The sequence below is a fragment of the Scyliorhinus torazame genome, chromosome 8 (genome assembly GCF_047496885.1).
Source record: "Scyliorhinus torazame isolate Kashiwa2021f chromosome 8, sScyTor2.1, whole genome shotgun sequence".
Lineage (NCBI taxonomy): Eukaryota > Metazoa > Chordata > Chondrichthyes > Carcharhiniformes > Scyliorhinidae > Scyliorhinus > Scyliorhinus torazame.
The window spans coordinates 97,165,045-97,187,464 of NC_092714.1; the positions used below are offsets into that span (position 1 = coordinate 97,165,045).

The 22,420-nt window shown below is 53.6% G+C and overlaps 1 long non-coding RNA gene across 2 annotated transcripts in view; it reads left to right on the forward strand.

Annotated features, from left to right (window-relative positions):
• The first annotated feature begins 675 nt into the window (after positions 1–675).
• Positions 676–22,420, forward strand: part of LOC140428760 (uncharacterized) — a 202,788-nt gene continuing 181,043 nt past the window's right edge. The window contains exons 1-3 of one of the 2 annotated variants that reach the window (XR_011948861.1): positions 676–745; positions 5,719–5,795; positions 14,257–14,350. This is a non-coding gene — a long non-coding RNA (uncharacterized lncRNA). Of the gene's footprint in view, positions 746–5,718; positions 5,796–14,256; positions 14,351–22,420 lie in introns of those variants that run through there. The other variant, XR_011948862.1, reaches the window with a different exon arrangement.

Consider the following 22,420-nt stretch of genomic DNA (forward strand, 5'->3'; position numbering starts at 1 on the left):
GCTAAATTGTCCTTAGTGCCCCAAATTGCCTTTAGTGTTGTGTGGGGTAACTGTGTTATGGGGATAGGGTGGAGGTGTGGGCTTTGGTAGGGTGCTCTTTCCAAGAACACCGCGGTGCAGACTCGATGGGCCGAATGACCTCCTTCTGCACTGTAAATTCTATGATTCTATGACTTCACCCTACTGAGGAGCAAATGCAGAATTACTCTTCGGCAGATAGTGTGGACAATACATCTCATTCATCACTCTTCGACACTCCCAGGTGGGCACGTCGCATTACACACAAAACAGCGTCAGATGAAAGATATGCATGTTCGGCAAGTGGTTAATGAATTACCCGACCTGAACATTGGAAAGAAAGTTTGAGTACAACTCCCTCTGAATGCACTGAGAATCCAGAAGAAATAGTCAGCATATGCCCAGAAGGAAGACCGTATCAGGTATGAACACTAAATACCATGCGAATGTGATCAAACAGATGCCAAATCAGAACAAAACCACAACCTGAAAGGCTGAGCCGGCCTATTGTGACTCAAACAATCTCTGAGATTCAACACAAACAAAGCACCCCAACCAACATTCTGAAAACGGCCAGCAGCTTACAGCAATGGTCCTCGTAGCTATGTCTGGATGGATAAGCAAATTGCCGATACGTTTCAGAGGCTTTTAAATGAATCGTTATGCATAATGATTCATTCAGACACAATTCATTTAGCTGGCATGTAACCAGTTTGATTCTTTAAAGGTAAACATTTAGTTCAGAAAAAGGGGGTTGTTGAGGTGCGAGGGGCATGTGCCTGAAGGAAAATGTTTCTTCAACTGTTGTCAATCACTACTGTAGAATCCAACAGAAGAGACACAAGAATGCATTGTAGGATAGAAATGAACTACAGTTTATTAAGGTATCCACAATATTACTAAGCAACAACTCCTCTCCTCAAAAGGCCAAATTCCCCAACCTGGACCCAGGTCGGAATTTTTATACTGAGAGGTTTTCCCGTGTTAAGGGGAAACCCCGTCTCACCGAGGAGTTCATACTCTGAGGTAAACACGGGAATCTTATTGAGCATATTCCGTGGCCCTCAAGGAGATCGTAACACTCCCCTCCCCCCCCACCACCAAAGTCCAGAGAGACGTCCATGTCTGTTGGCCTCGGTGGAGGCCATCTTGTCTTTGTCTGCCTGGGGAGCGGACGGCCATCCGGCATCGATGGAGCTGGGCCGGAAGGCGTGTATCTCACCAGTGATTGCCGCTTTTGTGCGGAATATCGGGCCGGGAATGGTGTAGCTGGTAAGAGCACTGCCATTGGCGGTGACTATACGACTACATCCAGGTTGATAGGGTTGTTAAGATGGAGTATGGTGTGTTGGCTTTCATTAACAGGGGGATTGAGTTTAAGAGCTGCGAGATTTTGCTGCAGATTTATAAAACCCTGGTTATACCACACTTGGCATATTGTATCCAGTTCTAGTCGCCTCATTATAGGAAGGATGTGGAGTTTTGGAGAGGGTACAGAGGAGATTTACCAGGATGCGGCCTGGACTGGAGGGCATGTCTTATGAAGAAAGGTTGAGGGAGCTAGGGCTTTTCTCACTGGAGCGAAGGAAGACTGGTGGCGTGATAGAGGTGTACAAGATGATGAGAGGCATGGATAGAGTGGATAGCCAGAGACATTTCCCCAGGGCGGAAATGGCTGTCATGAGAGAACATAATTTTAAGGTGATTGGAGGAAGGTATAGGGGAGATGTCAGAGGTAGGTTCTTTACACAGATAGTGGTGGGTGTGTGGAATGCACTGCCAGCAGAGGTGGTGGAGTCAGAGTCATTTGGGACATTTAAGCGACTCTTGGACAGGCACATGGACAGCAGTAAATTGAAGGGGTAAAGGTTTGGTTGATCTTAGATTAGGATAAATGGTCGGCACACCATCATGGGCCTGTACTGTGCTGTACTGTTCTACATTGGATGGCCCAATGTCCATATTGGAGTAGGTGTCTGAATTCTCCAAGGAGAAGTTGAGCATTATGGCCTCTTGGGCGTTGATGGGTGGAGGTGACAGCGATCTGGGCAGCGATCTGGGTGCCGCTCTCGGCATTGAAGGGGACCGCAGGTGGTCCTGGACCGGTACACCCTGAGCCAGATCCAGAGGTTCCTGCGTGCAGCGGCGGATGTGGTCCAAGTGGTGGCTGGCTTCATGTCCCTGTACCTAGACCGAAAAGGAGACCAGACCAGGTGATCTGGGCAGCGCTCTCGGCGGTGATGGGGACTGCAGCAGTCCTGGACCAGTCCAACATTCTGAGCCAGCTTGGGAGGTTCCAACATGTGGCGGTGGATGTGATCAAAGTGGTGGCTGGTTTCATGTCCCTGCACGAATAGGAGACCGGACCAGTTGCCCTGAGCACCACGCCTGGCGTCCATGATGCGCTGGCACTGAAATTCCAAATGTAGACGTCGTTGACACAGTCCCCTGGCTTGAAGTTGCGCAGCTGCGTGCGCTGATCAGTTTTGTCTCGGAGCGGTTCTGTCACTGGCGGATCCGTGCACCAATGTCCGTGATGAAGAGGCTGAAGCATGTCCTGAGCCAACGTTCCATCATAAACTCTGCCGATGCTACTCCTATGGTGACATGAGGGGTCGTCCGGTGACTGAAAAGGAATTGTGCCAGGCGTGCCTCCCAGGATCCCAAGGTCAACTTCTTCATGGCCCGTTTGTAGGGTTGGACTGTCTGTTTGGCCAATCTGTTCAAAGCTGGATGATACAGGGCAGTCTGCACATGCTGGAGGCCATTAGATGCCACAAAAAACTTGAATTCCCTGCTGGTTAAGGCTGTGCCATTATCGGACATCAATCCTTCGGGGCTGCCATGGGTACTGAACGTGTGCGTCAGCTGATCTATGGTCACCTTCGTGCTCATGGTCTGTACATTATGGACCTCGAGTCACTTTGAGTAGGCCTCCCCCATGACGAGGAATGTCGCCCTTTGGAATAGGCGGGCGAAGTCTATTTAGCTGCTGGGCCACAGTTATCCAGACCACTCCCAGGTGCATCGGAACCACAAGTGGGGCCTTCTGGCTCTCCTGGCAAGAGCCACAGTGCTGGCCACCTTCCCGATGTTGGAGTCAATCCCAGGCCACCAAATGTAGCTGTGGGTGAGCATCTTCATCTTGGATACCCCTGGGTGTCCATTGCGGAGGTCCTGCAGCAATGGTTGCTGACCACATTCCGGGACGACGACTCAAGTCCCCCACAACAAAACGGCGTTCTCCACACTAGTTCCGGCGTTGTTCTCCACGCTAGTTGTTTCAGCCTGCAGGTTGACGGGCAGGGCTCTGTGCCGGACTCCGTACTGGACCATGTGCTGGACCCGGAATAACTGTTGGTCCGCCTGGGTCCACTCTTTGATGCGAGCAGCCATGATTGGCAAAGAGTCCATAAAGTAGAGAGCTGCTATGACTTCCCCAAGCTCTGCACTTTCCCAGGAAATGGTACTGCCCACCGCCCGTTAGAGGGGTCAGTGAGCCTCTGTAGGAAGTCCACAGATGAAACATCCATCAGTGATTTGGACAGTGCACCCCAAACTTACAAGAGGCAGCACGCCAAAAAGCCGCCACTGGATTCTCCTTGGGTGAGGTCGTGTGGAAACGGAACCTGCAGGATCATTATTGGGGGCTGTGAGTTCAGATGTGCATTGACCAGGCTACAGATGTGGCAAAAGACTTGTGGCGGAATTCTCCATTCCTGAGACTAAGTGTTGACGCCAAGGCAGGATTCGTGGACTTCCATCACATCAAAACTGGCGCTGCACCTGGACCAATTCAATGACCGTTGAGGGACTAGCACCAGTGCCACGTGGAACACAATCGATTCCAATGAGAAACGGCGTGGGTTTCGCCGGGTCAGAGATTGACCGGAGGATGACAAGCTGCAGCCGTGCATACACATGCCACTCCCCACACACACTCATCCCTGCCAACAAGATGGCAGTGGTATCACTGGTAGTGCTGGAGCATGCCCATTCAGCTAATGGGTCAGCTGGGGCCAGAGGCCACCTAGATGGTTGGCCTGGGGGACACCCATACGGTAGCACAAGTGGCTTCACAGCGCCAGGGTCCCAGGTTCGATTCACCGCTGGGTCACTGTCGGTTCTGCACGTTCTCCCCGTGTCTGCGTGGGTTTCCTCCGGGTGCTCCGGTTTCCTCCCACAGTCCAAAGATGTGCAGGTTAGGTGGATTGGCCATGATAAATTGCCCTTAGCGACCAACAAAAAAGGTTAGGAGGGGTTATTGGGTTACGGGGATAGGGTGGAATTGAGGGCTTAAGTGGCTCTGTGCAGACTCAATGGGCCAAATGGCCTCCTTCTGCACTGTATGTTCTATGTTCTATGTTCATATGACCTGTGGCCATAAGTTCAGTGGGCAGTCATCGGCGCATGCAGCTGCATGGCTGCTTTGCAGGCCCGTGGCAATGGTGTTCTGTGCCCATCCACCCCGACCCCACAGCCCACCTCCTGGCCATCCCCCACTACTCCTCCAGCCCTGGCAGAAGCCCCCTGGCCAGTGGCACAACTGTCAGCAAACTATGGCGATCTTGGACCCCCTCTCTCTCCCTCAGCAGCCACGCCACCCATTTCATGATTTTTAAAAGCACCAGTGCACCTTGCCATGAGGAATTCACCCCAGTGGAGACGAAGAATCGTGAAGGCCCCAGAGAATAACGGGTGGGGCCCGCTAATGATATACCAAGGGTGTTCACTGTACCTGCGTTCTGCAAGGCATCAATACCGCTGTCGAGTCAACGGAGAATTGCGATTTGGCGTGAAACCGGCGCCTGTCACGATTTCGACGTTTCTCGATTCCGGCGTTGGCTATTGGAGAATCCCCCCCCTTGGAGTCCGGCCTATCTGGTTGGATGAGGCTTTTGATTAGCGCACAGGTCGGTCCCCCGACTGTGGTCTGTAATACAACGGTTTGTTACTCATCCCCCACAATAGCTTGAGACCGAAAAAAATACTGTACCCACTCGACGTACTGGATCCAGTCATCGGTACCTGCATCGAATGTTCAAGTTTTCTGATGTGCGGCTTCTCTCCGGTCGGAGTGGAGGCCTCTCTGGGCCTGGACGACGTGGGCTGGTGGTATAATGTACGATGGCTGCGGCAGCTCTACTTTACCCTCATCGCCAGTGTAGAATCCAACAGTCGAGACACAGGAAAGCACAGTAGAATAGAAATGAACTAAAGTTTATTAAGGTATACACAATATTATTGAGCAACAACTCCTCTCCCTGTAAGGCCACCCTTCACAACCTACACCCAATTCGACGTTTTATACTGAGAGGTTCTCCCTTGTTAAGGGGAAACCCCGCCCCCAATTACCAGGGGAGTTCAAACACTGAGGTGAACGCAAACAATCTTATTGAGCATAATCTGTGGCCCCCAAGGGGGTCGTAACAACTATCACCTTGGCAGGATGTGATGTATTTGTCCCATGACTTGCATTTAGCAGCTGAGGTCAGATGCATCTGCTTCTTCAGTAACCTTACTTGTATAGCAGCAAATACTGTGATTGCTGGAATCTGAAACCAAAAAGAAAATGCTGGAAAATCTCAGCAGGTCTGGCAGCATCTGTAGGGAGTTAAAAGAGCTCACGCTTCGAGTCCAAATGACCCTTTGTCAAAGCTTTTGAGGGCAAATCTTAATTGTATATTGTTTTACCTTCAGATGAAGAACCCTCACTATTGTTTCACCAATCCCTGCTGTATGATTGGGACATTTACATTGAACAGAAGAACTTACGAGTAAGTATATTACTGATTTCAATGTGCACTATATATAATGATACATTCTGGAAGACTGTTTAATTGTCAAAATGATTTATTGCCCAATAATTTAACAACATATTTGTGACCTAATTCAGAATGGAAATTCACAATTGTGTGTTCATGAAAATATTCTAATGTGTGAAAATGAAAAAAAGCTTCAGGACAAATGTATGTGAAAATATATCTCCTTCATGTAGAGTGGTGAAGAGACTGAACAGATGTCCAATAAAAGCTGTTGAAACTACTTTGATACATCTCTCATTGTTACTGGTTATAGGAATAAACAGCATGACAGATTGGAGATTGGTTATCTTTCATATCATAAAAGGCATTAATAGTTCAATATTTCTTTTATGTGTTTCGGTATGACATTTATTTGCCTGAAATTATTTTCTTCTAAAGAAAGATCCCACACATTGGACTGACTTCTGTAACTTTATTTAACTTACTTAATTGTGACCATTGACTGCACAGCTGGGGCGAAATTCTCCGTTATCGGCGGAAAGTCCGTCGATCGGCGCAAAAAACGGCGCAAATCCCACTTGCGTCACGTCATAAAAATGGGCCGATAGTCTGCGGCCCGAAATGGGCTAGCAGCGACGTAACGGGATCCGCGCTTGCGCAGTGGTTCACGCCGTGCAGCGTCATACGCGCTGCACGGCGTGACGGCTCATAAGGCCGCGCAGCTCCCCCCCACCCGACCGGAACAGCCGACCGCAACACCCGACTTGATGGCTGGCCGTCGCTCAGCCCCGAGGTTCGAGTCACGCGATGTGGAGGCGCTCCTGGACGCGGTGGAGCAGAGGAGGGACGCCATGTATCCCGGGCACGGCTACAGAGTTGCCCCACGCCACAGCCGGCGTCTGTGGAGGGAAGTGGCAGAGGCCGTCACCGCTGTGGCCCTGACACCACGGACAGGCACCCAGTGCCAAAAGAAGGTGAACAACCTCGTCAGAGCAGGCAGGGTGAGCCTCCCCATATCCCCCCTCCCCCATATCCCCCCCTCCCCCATATCCCCCCCTCCCCATATCCCCCCTCCCCCATATCCCCCCCTCCCCCATATCCCCCCCTCCCCCATATCCCCCCTCCCCATATCCCCCCTTCCCCATATCCCCCCTTCCCCATATCCCCCCTCCCCCATATCCCCCCTCCCCATATCCCCCCATATCCCCCCCCATATCCCCCCTCCCCCATATCCCCCTCCCCCATATCCCCCCTCCCCCATATCCCCCCTCCCCCATATCCCCCCTCCCCCATATCCCCCTCCCCATATCCCCCCCTCCCCCATATCCCCCTCCCCCATATCCCCACCCATATCCCCCCCATATCCACCCTCCCCCATATACACCCTCCCCATATCCCCCCTCCCCCATATCCCCCCTCCCCCATATCCCCCCTCCCCCATATCCCCCCTCCCCCATATCCCACCTATCCCCCTCCCCCATATCCCCCCTCCCCGATATCCCCCCTCCCCCATATCCCCCTCCCCCATATCCCCCCCTCCCCCATATCCCCCCTCTCCCATATCCCCCCTCTCCCATATCCCCCCTCCCCCATATCCCCCCCTCCCCCATATCCCCCCTCTCCCATATCCCCCCTCTCCCATATCCCCCCTCTCCCATATCCCCCCTCCCCCATATCCCCCCTCCCCCATATCCCCCCTCCCCCATATCCCCCCATATCCCCCTCCCCCATATCCCCCATCCCCCATATCCCCCCTCCCCCATATCCCCCCCTCCCCCATATCCCCCCTCCCCCATATCCCCCCTACCCCATATCCCCCCTCCCCCATATCCCCCCCTCCCCCATATCCCCCCTCCCCCATATCCCCCCTACCCCATATCCCCCCTCCCCCATATCCCCCCTCCCCCATATCCCCCTCCCCATATCCCCCCCATATCCCCCTCCCCCATAACCCCCCTCCCCCATATCCCCCCCTCCCCCATATCCCCCATATCCCCAAGTGAATCCAGCCCTAACCTTAACCTCTGCAATGTACGCGCAACCGATGGCGTGCATTCATATACCTGCCTAACACTGTTGCCTTTTACCCCTGCCACCACCCCCCCCCCCACAGGAGAAGCGCGCACACAACAATAGGGAGCATGTGAGGACTGGAGGAGAGCCCGCTGATGAGAGGCAACTGACCGTACACGAGGAAAGGGCCCTGGAACTGGCTGGCGGACCTGAGGACCGGGAGGTTGCTGATGTAGAGGTCGGGGGCCCACGAGCAAGTGAGCCATCAACAGCTCGTCCCCATATCCCCCCTCCCCTATATCCCCCTCCCCCGTATCACCTGATCACTGCCTGATGTCTAACCATGCATGCTTCATTGTGTATCGCAGGACCAAACGTCCAGGCACCCATCCCCGCAGATGCACACCGCCCGCAGGATGCCCCTCGGAGACCACAGGAGACGGAGAGACCCGCACCCTCCAGCATGCGACGCCCGCAGGATGTCCCTCGCACACCACGGGAGACGGAGAGACCCGGACCCTCCAGCATGCGACGCCCGCAGGATGCCCCTCGGAGACCACAGGAGACGGAGAGACCCGCACCCTCCAGCATGCGACGCCCACAGGATGCCCCTCGCACACCACGGGAGACGGAGCGACCTGGAGCAACAGGGAGACGACACCCCCGTCACGTGCGGGAGCGACCACCCAGCGATGAGGGGGGCAGCCACAGGCCCCCGTCACATCCGAGCCAGGACACCACTACCCAGGACACCACTATCCAGGACACCCCTACCCGGGACACCACTACCCAGGACACCCCTACCCGGGACACCCCTACCCAGGACACCCCTACCCGGGACAGCACTACCCAGGACACCCCTACCCGGGAAGACGAAATACCGGACAGTGACTCAGAGTGGATGGGTGGAGACGAACCCCCACCCCAAAGTGCCATGGAGTCAGAGTGGGACGAAGAGCACGACACAACGCCACTGCTGTCACCAACACCCTCCACCATCGAAGAAACACTCACCACGGTTGGGCACTTTAGTGATGAGGCGTCTGGTACACTCACTGGTGCGCACAACACAGCCGTCCCGGTACAGCAGGTGGAGGTAGGAGCAGCAGAGGGACTGGGTGGTCGGAGGGCAGCCCAGGCCAAGCGAACATCTGCCGCCCAGATGGATCCCGAGTTCCTGCAGTTACCACACCCATACATAGATCCGATGCAACCACCGACACGGAGACGAGCGAATAGGGTGACGGGTGGCTTGCGGCGGCTGCGATCGCAGGTGGAGGAGTCCACCCGCGTCCAGGAGCTGGGAGTGGTCCCGGTCATGCGTGCCACCCAGGCTGACACCGCACGGGTGGCGTCCGCGGTGGAGGCAATGGGTGCGACGGTGTCAGACATGGGGAACGGTTTGCGAGGCCTGGGGCCTTCCGTGCAGGCGGCGTCTGTGGCCCAGGAAATGGCTGCCCTCTCACAGGAGGCCATGAGCCAGTGCCAGCGCCAGATGGCAGAGGCGCTCAAGGCCATGGCCCAGTCTCAGCAGGCCATAGCCCAGTCTCTGCAGGCCATGGCCCAGTCTCTGCAGGCCATGGCCCAGTCTCTGCAGGCCATCGCTGAGGGCATCGGCGCCAGTGGCCATGTGCGAGCCGGCGTCGCACTGTCACAGACAGGGTTTGCCAACCCCCTGGGCTCCATGGCTGCAAACCTGCAGACCCCTGTCGATACCAGCACGGGCCTCCAGGACTGGCAGCGCCAGATGTCGGGGGCGCGTCGGATGGCCAGTCCGTTCGCATCCCCCACCCATGTAGAGGCCTGGGGGCCATCGGGCACCCCGAGGGAGGAGGAGGTGGTGTGGTCCGTCCCGGCTCCCTCTGTAGGGGAGGTCCCGGTACACCGCGACGCCTCGGACTCCCCCCCCCTTCCGTCCCAGGTGCATCGGGTGGGCAACGGGTAGGACAGGCTGGCAGCTCGCCATCCCAGTCGCCTGGGCCGCAGCCTGGCCCATCTAGGCCAGGACGCCCCAGGAAACGGCCGCCAAAAGGATCCAGTGTCAGAGGGCAGGAATCACAGGAGTCCACCTCCAGTTCTGCTGTACCGTCTGGGGAACCACGTAGACGTAGTCAAAGGGCCGTAAGGCCAAACAATTAGACACTGAGTAAGTTGGCACGGTTGCAGGGCACAGATGGGTTTTAGGGGCTAGGGCATGTGCATGAACTCCTTTGGTTATTAAAGTCAATGTTACACCTACAGAAGCTGCCTTTGTGCTCTGTCCAAAGTGTGCGGGCGTGTCATGTACGTTGAGCGCAAGTGTGTGTGTGACGGGTGGTCTTACCTCAGCCCCAGGTGAGTCTGCCCCCTTCCCCCTGGGCCGCCATCAACATCCCCCGGGCAGAGGACGGGACCGTGCGCTGCAGTGTCACAGCCGCATGCAGGGATGGTCCGGGTGGATGGTGGTACTGTGGCCATGGGTCAGACATAGTCCAACGATGTAGAGCCAGGAGCTCATCGGAGGCGGGTTGTCATCATCCTCCATGGCCTGCGATAGACACGCGTCCACCCGCAACTGGGCGAGCCCGGCCCGTTGTGCCGCCGGTGGATCGGCAATTGGGGGGGGGGGTGGTGTGCATGCGGGTGGGGTGTGTGGGGTTGGGGAGGGGGGTGAGGGTGCTGGGTGGGTGGATGGGTGGCGGGTGTGGGTGGTCGGCTGTTGCCATGTGTACGGTCTGTGGCCATACTACCCGATTCCCACGCCCATCTAGTCAGTGAAGCGGGCGTCTATCAGTCTGTCCCGTGCCCGCTGGGCCAGCCGGTAACGGTGGACAGCCACCCGCCTGTGTCTACCCCGTCTGCCCTGATCATTGCCCCCATCCCTCTCATCTGGGGAGGACTGCGCCTCTTCCTGCTGCTCCTCCACTCCGCCCTTCTCTGCCTGCGGCACATCGCCCCTCTGCTGGGCTATGTTGTGCAGGACGCAGCACACCACAATGATGCAGCCGACCCTATCTGACCGATACTGGAGGGCGCCCCCAGAGAGGTCCAGGCACCTGAAACGCATCTTCAGCACGCCAAAGCACCTCTCGATCACTCCCCTTGTCGCTACATGGGCATCATTGTAGCGGTTCTCCGCCTCATTGCGTGGCCTCCGTATAGGCGTCATCAGCCACGATCGCAATGGGCAGCCCCTGTCGCCCAGCAACCAGCCCCTCAGCCGGGGATGGCGTCCCTCGTACATGCCGGGGATGGATGACCGCGACAACACGAATGAGTCGTGTACACTGCCTGGGTGACGGGCGCAGACGTGCAGGATCATCATGCGGTGGTCGCAGACCACTTGTACGTTCATCGAATAGGTCCCCTTCCTATTAGTGAACACGGCCCTGTTCTCTTCAGGTGGCCGCACCGCGACGTGCATCCCATCGATCGCGCCCTGGACCATGGGGAACCCGGCTACGGCAGAGAAGCCCACGGCCCGGGCATCTTGGCTGGCCCGGTCCACGGGGAAGCGGATGTAGTGGTGCGCCATGGCATAAAGGGCATCTGTCACTGCCCGGATGCACCGATGCACCGATGTCTGCGATATGCCGGACAGGTCCCCACTCGGTGTCTGGAATGACCCCGTTGCATAAAAGTTCAGGGCCACCGTAACCTTGACGGACACGGGGAGAGGGTGTCCCCCGCCAGTGCCATGCGGTGACAGGTGTGCCAGCAGGTGGCAGATGTGTGCCACGGTTTCCCGGCTCATCCGGAGTCTCCTCCTGCATTCCCGGTCCGTGAGGTCCTGGTATGACTGCCGGGGCCGGTACACACGGGGCGCCCTCGGGTGCCTCCGTTGCTGTGGGGCCGCGACGTCCTCCTCCCCCTCCTCGTCCTGTCGGTCAGGTGTCCCTCCAGCCTGGGCGGCTGCCGCCTGCCCCTCTGCGGCAGCCTGCGCCGCCTCTCTGGCACGCTCCTCCTCCTCCTCATCCAGGGCAACATAGACATGAGCGGCTGCCACCACGGTGGCCAACATCGCTGCATGGTCTGAAAACATGACGGCCTGGTGGGGGGGGGGGAGGGAAACGACGACATGTCATCATTGCCCATACCCCCTCCTCCCCCCAGCCAGGTGGCATGGACTGCATGGGTCCAACTGTTGGAGGCTGGCACCTGGCCAGGTGGACCAACTCATTTGCCCTCCCATCACCCACCCCGGCACGGACCCCCCCCAACCTCCACCCCAGCACGGACCCCCCCCCCCCCCATCCTCCACCCCGGCATGGACCCCCCCAACCCCCAACCTCCACCCCAGCACGGACCCCCCCCAACCTCCACCCCAGCACGGACCCCCCCCAACCTCCACCCCGGCACGGACCCCACCCCCCAACCTCCACCCCCCAACCTCCACCCCGGCACGGACCCCCTCCCCAACCCCCAACCTCCACCCCAGCACGGACCCCCCCCAACCCCCAACCTCCACCCCGGCACGGACCCCACCCCCCAACCTCCACCCCCCAACCTCCACCCCGGCACGGACCCCCTCCCCAACCCCCAACCACCACCCCAGCACGGACCCCCCCCAACCCCCAACCTCCACCCCAGCACGGACCCCCCCCCAACCCCCAACCTCCACCCCAGCACGGAGCCCCACCCCAACCCCCAACCTCCACCCCAGCACGGACCCCCCCCAACCTCCACCCTAGCACGGACCCCCCCCAACCTCCACCCCGGCACGGACCCCCTCCCCAACCCCCAACCTCCACCCCAGCACGGACCCCCCCAACCCCCAACCTCCACCCCAGCACGGACCCCCCCCAACCTCCAACCTCCACCCCAGCACGGACCCCCCCCAACCTCCACCCCGGCACGGACCCCACCCCCCAACCTCCACCGCCCAACCTCCACCCCGGCACGGACCCCCTCCCCAACCCCCAACCTCCACCCCAGCACGGACCCCCCCCAACCCCCAACCTCCACCCCGGCACGGACCCCACCCCCCAATCTCCACCCCCCAACCTCCACCCCGGCACGGACCCCCTCCCCAACCCCCAACCTCCACCCCAGCACGGACCCCCCCCCAACCCCCAACCTCCACCCCAGCACGGACCCCCCCCCCAACCTCCACCCCAGCACGGACCCCCCCCCAACCTCCAGCCCGGCATGGACCCCCCCCCCCAGCCTCCACCCCAGCACGGACCCCCTCCAACCCCCAACCTCCACCCCCCAACCTCCACCCCGTCACGGACCCCACCCCCAACCTCCACCCCAGCACGGACCCCCCCCCCAACCTCCACCCCAGCACGGACCCCCCCCCCCAACCTCCACCCCAGCACGGACCCCCCCCAACCCCCAACCTCCACCCCAGCACGGACCCCCCCCCCCAACCTCCACCCCAGCACGGACCCCCCCCCCAACCTCCACCCCAGCACGGACCCCCTCCCGGCACTCCCCCGGAGCCCAGCCTACTCACCGCCCCCCCCGCCGCACACACACACACACAAGCCGAGACACACCTCTCCTCACGCAATCAGTCTGCGGCAACGCCATTTCCTGCCCAGAGCCAACCCCCCAGGCCGTCACTCACCTCACGCCGATGAAAAGGAGGTTTAATTCACGTCGACGTGAACGGTCATCACGTCGACGGGAATTCGGCCCATCCGGAAGGGAGAATATCGGCAGGCCGAAAATCGGCTGCCTTGCGCAGACCCGTGACATTCTCCGCGGCAGCGGCGCCATTAACGCCCCGCCGACTTTTCTCCCTTCGGAGACTTCGGCGGGTGCGGGGGCGGGATTCACGGCGTCCAACGGCCATTCTCCGACCCGGCGGGGGGTCGGAGAATGACGCACCTGGTCTTTGCTTTTGGGATCATGGAATCATAGAATGCCTACAGTGCAGAAGGAGACCATTCGGCCCATCGAGTCTCCACCGACCCTCTGAAAGAGCACCCCATCCCCTGTAACCCCATAACCCCACCAAACCTAAACTGCCTCTGGAGACTATTTAGCATGGCCAATCTACCTAACCGCACATCTTTGGACTGTGGGAGCAAACCCGAGCACCCGGAGGAAACCCATGCAGACACTGGGAGAACGTGCAGACTCCGCACAGACAGTCACCTGAGGCCAGAGTTGAACCTGGGTTCCTGGCACTGTGAGGCAGAAGTGCTAACTACTGTGCCACCTTGCCACCCCTTATGGTTACAATAATGAAATATCTCCAACAGCAGCAAGCCAGGAGAGTGGGCAACAGTGCACTAATTGTCTGTAATGTCAACATACCAAATTACTCCACATTAATGTAGGCATTAGCTTATACATGCTGAGGAATTGTATCTTCAGACCATAAATGAAGATGTTATATTTGAAATTTGCCTGTTAAACTGGGGATGAAGGCCTTGCTTGAGTTCACAGGAAATGGTGTGTTGGACATAATAAAATTTATATGACGAAGCTTGAACGATAACATGAAACACCCTAATTATTTTCCTATTAGGTGGTGCTATGTGTATCTGGAGGCTGGAGGAGTAGGTGAAGAGGATACTGTTTGGAGAATAGCAGGCCAGTAGTGAACATGTGAAAAAGGATGAGTATCCATGAGTTACTTGTCATTACTATGGACCTCAGTGGATTGCCACAGAGAGCATTCTTTGGAGAAGACCGCAATCGCATGACAAACTTTACTGCAGCAACATTATAATGTCTCTGGTAAAATATCGGAAAGAGGATTTTAACACAAACATGTTTGGCTTTGAGGGTTAAATTGCCGATTGTCTGATCTGGCATAGAGCAGCATTTGTAGTAACTGCTATTATTTTGTTTTATCTATTTGCTCATGAGATGTGGGTGTCATTGGCTAGATCAACATGTATTTCCCTTAATAAGGTGGTGGTGTGCTGACTTCTTGATGTCCATGTGTTGTAGGAACAAACAAAGTGCTGTTAGGAAGGAGTTCTAGAATTTTGACCCAGCAACAATGAAGGAAGAGTGATTATAGTTCCCAAAGTCAGGTTGGTGTGTGACTTGGAGGGGAGCATGAAGATGGTGGTTTTCCCATGCCCCTGCTCCCCTTGAACAGGTCACGAGTTTGGAAGGTGTTGTCAAAGGAAACTTGGAGAGTTGCTGCAGTGCACCTTGCAGATGGTCCACACTGCTGCCACTGTATGTTGGGTGGAAGGAGTGAATGTTGAAGGTGGTGAACGAGGTGCAAATCAAGCTGTCTGCTTTGTCCTGGATGGTATCGAGCTTCTTGAGTGTTGTTGAACTGCACTCATCCAGGCAAGTGGGATGTACTCCATCACACCCCTGACTTGTGCCTTGTAGATGGTGGACAGGCTTTGGGGAGTCAGGAGATGAGTTATCCGCCGTAGGATTCCTAGTCTCTGACCTGCCCTGGTAGCCACAGTATTAATATGGCTAATCCTGTTTAGTTTGTAGTCAAAGGTAATCCCAGGATATTGATAATATAGAAATTCAGCAATGGTAATGCCATTGAATATTAAGGAGTGGTGGTTTGATTCTCTTGTTGGAGATGGTCATTGCCTGGCACTTCCGTTGCACAAATATTGCTTGCCACTTATCATCCCAAATTTGAATAGTGTTCATGTCTTGTTGCATATGGGCACAGGCTGCTTCAATATCTGAAGAGTAATGAATGGTGCGGAACATTGTGCAGTAATCGGCGAACATCCCCACTTCTGACCTTATGATTGAGGGAAGGACACTGATGAAGCAGTTGAAGATAGTTTGGGCCTAGGACACCACCCTGAGGAACTCCTACAGTGTTGTTCTGGGATTGACATGATTGACCTCTCATAACCACATCATCTTTCTTTGGACTAAGAATGCCTCTAACCAGTGGAGGTTTTCCCTCTGATTCTCATTGACTCCAATTTTTCTAAGGCTCCTTGAATGCTACATTTGGTCAAATGTTGCCTTGATCTCAAAGGCAGTCAGTCTCACATCAGCTCTGGAAATTAGCTCTTTTGTCCACGTTGGACCAATGCTGTGCAGCTAGTCCGTTCTTGATTTAACAACGGTAGACTTAGGATGAATGGATTTACGACGTTTCTAAATTGACACCGCTGTTTTGACTTTACGAAGCCACTCCAGTGAACATTTGTGGTCGTAACTTTGTTGGAGGGGCTGTCAGCGTTAGATTGCCACTCCGTACACACTAACCTGTGCCAAACTTCTTCTTTGCCCGTCTTGCTCGATATTCTGACTCAGGTCGGGTGAGATCCAGGGCCAGGGCCCAGCATTGAAGTTTAAGAGAGTCGGAATGAAGGAGGACACTCCCCCTTTTTTAATTGCACTATCTGGTCCCAATGAAAATGACAGGCCACGGAGAAGGTAGTGAATGGTATTTGGGCGGTGGGGGCAGGGGGGAAGATGGACTTGGAGGTGTGTGGGGTCTGTTGGGCATTAGGGGATGGAGGGCAGGGTATTGGAGTTCGGTGGTGGGGTTGGACATCGAGGTGGAGGTGGACGGACAGACATGGGGGGAGTCAGGCACATGGTGGGGTGGGGTGTCGGACAGAGGGGAGGTGTCAGACAGTGGTGGGAGTGAGAGAGGTTTGGATATTGGGGGACAATCAAATGTCAGGTGAGAGACCTGGGGATGGATTTTAGGGAGGGATGGATTCTGGTCGGTTCGGGTGGGGGATTTGCTCAGCCAGGTCGGAGTTTGGGTCACTAGAAGGGTGGTCCAGCCAGGTCAGAGGTTGGGAGATAGGTCAGAGTAGTGAGGATCAAGTTGACGGGATGGGGGGCGGGGATTGCGGTGGCGGTCAGGTCAGGTTGCGGTATCGGCATGAGATTTGGGCCAGTGGGTGGCAAAATCCCATAGGGGAGTTGGGGTGTGGGGGAGCTCCGTGCAGGTTTGGACAATCACCAATGGTTTACTGTGTGGAGAATCCACATGGACTTAAAGATATGGAACAAAAAGGTTTAATACACAAACAATAAGTTACACTCACCACTCCCTGAAGGGTCTCCCGACCCAACATACACTTGGATCGGGGGTTTTATGGCCACAGAGTGTCCCGGTTCAGAGTTTGCCCTGCCCCCTCATCAGGGAAAATCATTTTCAGATGAGGCAAGAGGGAACCTGGCCAGACCCCCTGACCTCCGTGCGGGTTATAACACAGACTAACTTTTAATTCCACATTTACTAGTGTCATGGTTACGAGGTTATTAGGACCTCAGAATTACGGGTTCCAGTGACATTACCATTACACCACCACCTCCCTGGCTAGGTTTTGGGCCCATTGTCACTGAATGAATGGAAAATCAATGTCTACAGGTCTATGATTTCCTGACCAGCCCTCATTCAGTGTTCACCTGACTGATTGTGCTCTGCTGGTTCCAACTATGTTGACACCCTCCCTATGGACTCCCTCGGGACCGCTGCAGTCCTTGAGGTGTAGGTAAACCCACTGTGCAGTTTGGGAGGGAGTTCCAGGATGTTGCCCCAGTGACTGAAGGAGCGGCCATATATTTCCAAGTCAGGGTGGTGTGTGACTTGAGGGCCACCTCCAGGTGGTGGGAGTCCCAGGAATCTGCTGCTCTTGTCCTTCTAGATGGTAGTGGTTGTGGATTTGAAGGTGTTGTCTGAGGAACCTTGGTGAGTTACTGCATGCATCTTGTAGATGGTGCACTTGGCTGCCACTGTTCGTCGGTGGTGGAGGGTTTGAATGTTTGTGGAAGGAGGAGCAATCAAGTGGCAGCACGGTAGCATTGTGGATAGCACAATTGCTTCACAGCTCCAGGGTCCCAGGTTCGATTCCCGGCTTGGGTCACTGTCTGTGCGGAGTCTGCACATCCTCCACGTGTGTGCGTGGGTTTCCTCCGGGTGCTCCGGTTTCCTCCCACAGTCCAAAGATGTGCGGGTTAGGTGGATTGGCCATGATAAATTGCCCTTAGTGTCCAAAATTGCCCTTAGTGGGGTTACTGGGTTATGGGGATAGCGTGGAGGTGTTGACCTTGGGTAGGTGCTCTTTCCAAGAGCCGGTGCAGACTCGATGGGCCGAATGGCCTCCTTCTGCACTGTAAATTCTATAAGTGGGCTGCTTTGTCCTGGATGGTGTTGAGTTTCTTGAGTGTTCTTGGAGCTGCACTCATCCAGGCAAGTGGAGAGTATTCCATTACACTCCTGGCTTGTGCCTTGTAGATGGTGGACAGGCTTTGGGAGGGTCAAGAGATGACTTACTCACCATAGGATTCCTAGCCTTTGACCCCCACTGGTAGCCATAGTATTAATGTGGCTAGTCCAGTTCAATTTCTGATCAATGATAACTCCCAGGATGTTGATTGTGGGGTATTCAGTGATGGACACAATGTTCCACATTGCCGGATAGATGCCAGTGTTGTAGCTGTACTGGAACAGTTTGGCTAGGAGTGCAGCAAGCTCTGGAGTACAAGTCTTCAGTACTATTGATGGGATATTGTCAGAGCCCATTGCCTTTGCAGTATCCAATGCCTTCAGCCGTTTCTTGATACCACATGGCGTGAATTATATTGACTGAAGACTGACCACTGTGATGCTGGGAACCTCTGGAGAAGACAGATTGGATCATCCACTCGGCACTTCTAGCTGAAGATTGTTGCAAATGCCTTATCCTTATCTTTTGCATATAAAATAATAATAATAATAATCACTTATTGTCACAAGTAGGCTTCAATGAAGTTACTGTGAAAAGCCCCTAGTCGCTTCATTCCGGCACCTGTTCAGGGAAGCCGGTACGGGAATTGAACCCGCGCTGCTGGCCTTATTCTGCATTACAAACCAGCTGCATAGCCCACTGTGCTAAACCAGCCCCTGTGCTGGGCTCCTCCATCATTGAGGATGGGGATATTTGTGGAGCCTCCTCCTCCAGTGAGTTGTTTAATTGTCCACCACCATTCACAGCTGGATGTGGCAGGACAACAGAACTTAGATCTGATGCGTTCATTGTGGAATCGCTTAGCCCTGTCTATTACTTGTAGCTTATGCTGTTTGGTACACAAGTATTCCTGTGTTGTCGCTTCACCAGGTCAACACCTCATTTTTTGGTATGCCTGATGTTGCTCCATGCATGCTCTCCTGCACTCTTTTTTGAACCAAGGTTGATCCCAGTAATGAAGCTTAATAATAGTCAGGTGGTCAAGCAAAGTTGACTGATCTCTTTAACCCAAATTGTAAATAGTGAGAACCTACCAACACCGCCACCTCCACAGATTTTCTTTTGCTTACTTTCATTTCTCACTGGCACTTTTCTTCCATGTGTCCTGTAACATGATTCTGCATTGACGTCCTTTCTGATGGCTTCCCAAGCCTGATTCACCCTTCAGACATTTGTGGCTTGTTGCTCTAGTATTTAGAGAGCACTCTCCCAGGCTCTCACTCTACCATAACTTACAAACCACGATCTATAAATCTTGTTCCAAGCCTTCTGCACTTTCCATTATTTCTCTCAGAAATTGCACACTTTGCAGTCACTTTGGCCCACAATGTGCTACTTATACTGGTTAAGTGGTTATTAAACTAGTTTACTATTATTTGCAAGTGCTTTCCAACTGGATCCTCAGTCATGTGTTTATTTAAAGTATGTCCCAATGCACTTGGGTTACTAAAAAACACAGTACATTTGGCATCCTTACGCAGGCATTAAGAAGTGCCTCAAAGTTTTAAGTACCATTTAACACACTAAAAGTCATTTCATTACATAGCGATTCTTCATATACTGGCACCAAGCAGAGATTAGGTTCGTCCCCAGATGTCAGGTGCATTACGTTATACATGATATACGATCTGTAAAAAGAAGTTTGGGAAGAAGGGAACAGTACAGCTAAAGTGTTCTTTCAAAGAGCGAACTTTGATCTTTGCAAAGAATGTATCACTGCTATTATCGGCATCATTTTCTTTGTAACGAGCAATAGGTTGAGAGGCAGCTTCTTTAGAGCTTTGAACTTCAGCTATGCAATTGTTTCTGAACACAGAACGTAGTTGCTCATCCTGGATATCCACCAGTACTTCTGCAGGAAGATGGTTCTGCCTATTCCTATGCAAACCTGAATAGATCCTTTTTGGCCCTACTGCCTCCCCATTGGTTAAACAAATCTATCAAGTAAGTAGCTAAATCATACAGATTAGCCAACTCTGAAGTTTGATTCATGCTCAATGCTGAATCAATGCTCATAATAAGCCACAATTTGCTCCAGCAGGGCAGCTAGCATAGTCTGCCGTTACTTTGACTTGCCCTTGCGTTTTTAGGTTCCTCCATTTTTTGTGTGGTGCTTTGTTTAAAATGTGAGCTGATAACAACAGTGAGGGAAATCAGGTATCCTAATGAAGGCAATTGTGTTTCCTCTTAACATATTAGGTTGACGGGTTGTGAAATTAACAGCACAGAGACTGAAGAGGAAGAGTAAATTAAAATGGTTGCTATTAATTTCAAATAAGGCATTGAAAGAGGTGTAAAAAATTGGACTAAGAGAGAAGGAAAGTATCAGTTTAAAAAATATATATTTTCAAATATCTAGGAGAACCTGAACTAATTAAATTTCCACATTTGCAATAGTTAAGTTTTCAGTGCCAGGGAGGTTTATTTGGCAGGAGTTAATGGTTATTACTTCATTAAAAGAGTGCTTAAGCTTGAAATAATAAGGTTTAACTCTCAGTGGTAAGTTTAGTTCATATTTACTGCACAAATATAGGGCAACGTCTCCCAAATGGAAAATGGAGAATTATGTTCTCCCGCAGGAGCTGAATTGCTCCTGATCTCAATCCTTAGCCATACATATTCAGGCATGGCGAGGATTGTGAGGGATTCAAATCCTGTTATCAAGCCGCCATTTTGGGTGGGAGGCCTGATAGCAAGATTCTGTGGTTGCCCCCATCCCCCACCGCATCGCAAATCAGCCCCTCCCCTGTTCTGCGCAATTCAGCCCCACATCCCCGGATTTTCTTTGTTCTCCCCCAGTACAAGGGTGACCCAATCAGCCCCCCCCCCTCACAGCGAGCCCAAAATAAAAATACTCCCACAGAGACCCCCTAAATAAAGAGACCACCCCCCACAGACTCTGCAAAGACCCCTGTTGGGAAGTCCCTCCCAGAAGAGAGACCCCTACCGAGAAGGTAGAAAGCAGTCCAGACAGAGCAGTGAAAAAGATTACTGCTTTAATGCTCACCTGGCTATACACCTGCTGGCTCAGACACAGGAAGAATCACTTGTCAATTCTGGAAAGATAAAACCAGTCAGCTGTGTTTAAACCCCCTTAGATATTTGAGCTGCAAACCATTTATCCATTTCTCTTTATTGATTTTACCAGGCTGTGCTTGACAGCTTCCACACACACCCAGCTGCTTGTATTGTTCCGTCATCTCCCTTCACGCTTGAGTAACTCTGAAGTGCTCTAATCAGAATGTTTATAAACATGAGGCTTTGATTGACAGCTCCTGGACCACTTCAAATATAGTTAGGTGCTGTCAATTTCCAGCTGACCACTTCAAAATCACTCAAGAGTGAGGGGAGGTGATTAGAAAGCATTTAATGCTGTTTGAAGTTGTCCAGGAGCTGTTAATCAGAGCTTGATGTTTATATGAAGTGCTCCAATTGCAGTGGGGAGGAGGGGTCTCCAACCCTTATGGGGGATCTCCTTATTTAGTGTGTCGTTGTGGGGGGTCTCCTGATTTAGGGGTGTCTGTGGGGGAATCTTTACTTACGGAGTCTATGATGGGGGGTGGATTCTAAGTGGTGGTGGGCAGGTCTTGCATTTTGGGAGGGGGAGGTGGCCCTTGGATGGACTTTGAGGTCAGCTCCCTTAAAGAGTTACCCCCTTGGTCCATGGTGAGGTCCATTGCATCAGGGACACACTTGGCAAGACCTGTTGTGATTCTCACCCACATGATTCCCGGCCCATACCCGGAGAATCAAGCGGGCCTGGAGAATACGGTCCGTTAAGTCATTAAGGCCCATTTAAGGCTCAATGGCAGCAGAGAGCCGGAGTATCAGAAATGGATCAGTGCTGTTTCTTCACAACCGGTGGGTTTTCTGCTCATCAGGAACTGCTCTACCAGTGCACGAGCCAGAGAATTTCCCCCATAGCAACTTCATGGCATTCAATACATTTCAATGGTATGCCAGTCAGTAAGGTGTGATTTTTGCAATGTTAATAGTAGAGTGACACAACTCCAGACAGTAGCTTTTGGATATTTGTGTTTAACTGTGCTTCAACCACGACTTGAAATTGATTTGCTGATTGTGCACAAATATTCATAGAATCATAGAATCCCTACAAAGCAGAAGGAGGCCATTTGGCCCATCAGGCCTGCACTGACCTGGCAGCATGGTGGCGCCGTGGATTAGCCCTGCTGCCTCACGGCGCCGAAGTCCCAGGTTCGATCCCGGCTCTGGGTCACTGTCCGTGTGGAGTTTGCACATTCTCCCCATTCTCCCCATGTGCAGGCTCGGTAGATTGGCAACGCTAAATTGCCCCTTAATTGGAAAAAATGAATTGGGTACTCTAAATTTATTTTTAAAAAGTCTGCACTGACCCTCCGAAAGAGCACCCTAACCTAGTTCCAATCCCCCTTGTGGTATTATAGGTATTACGGTACCTGATAGGCTAAAGCACCATTGGTGGAAACTGTATGCTTTCTATTGGTTGGAGTGTATGAT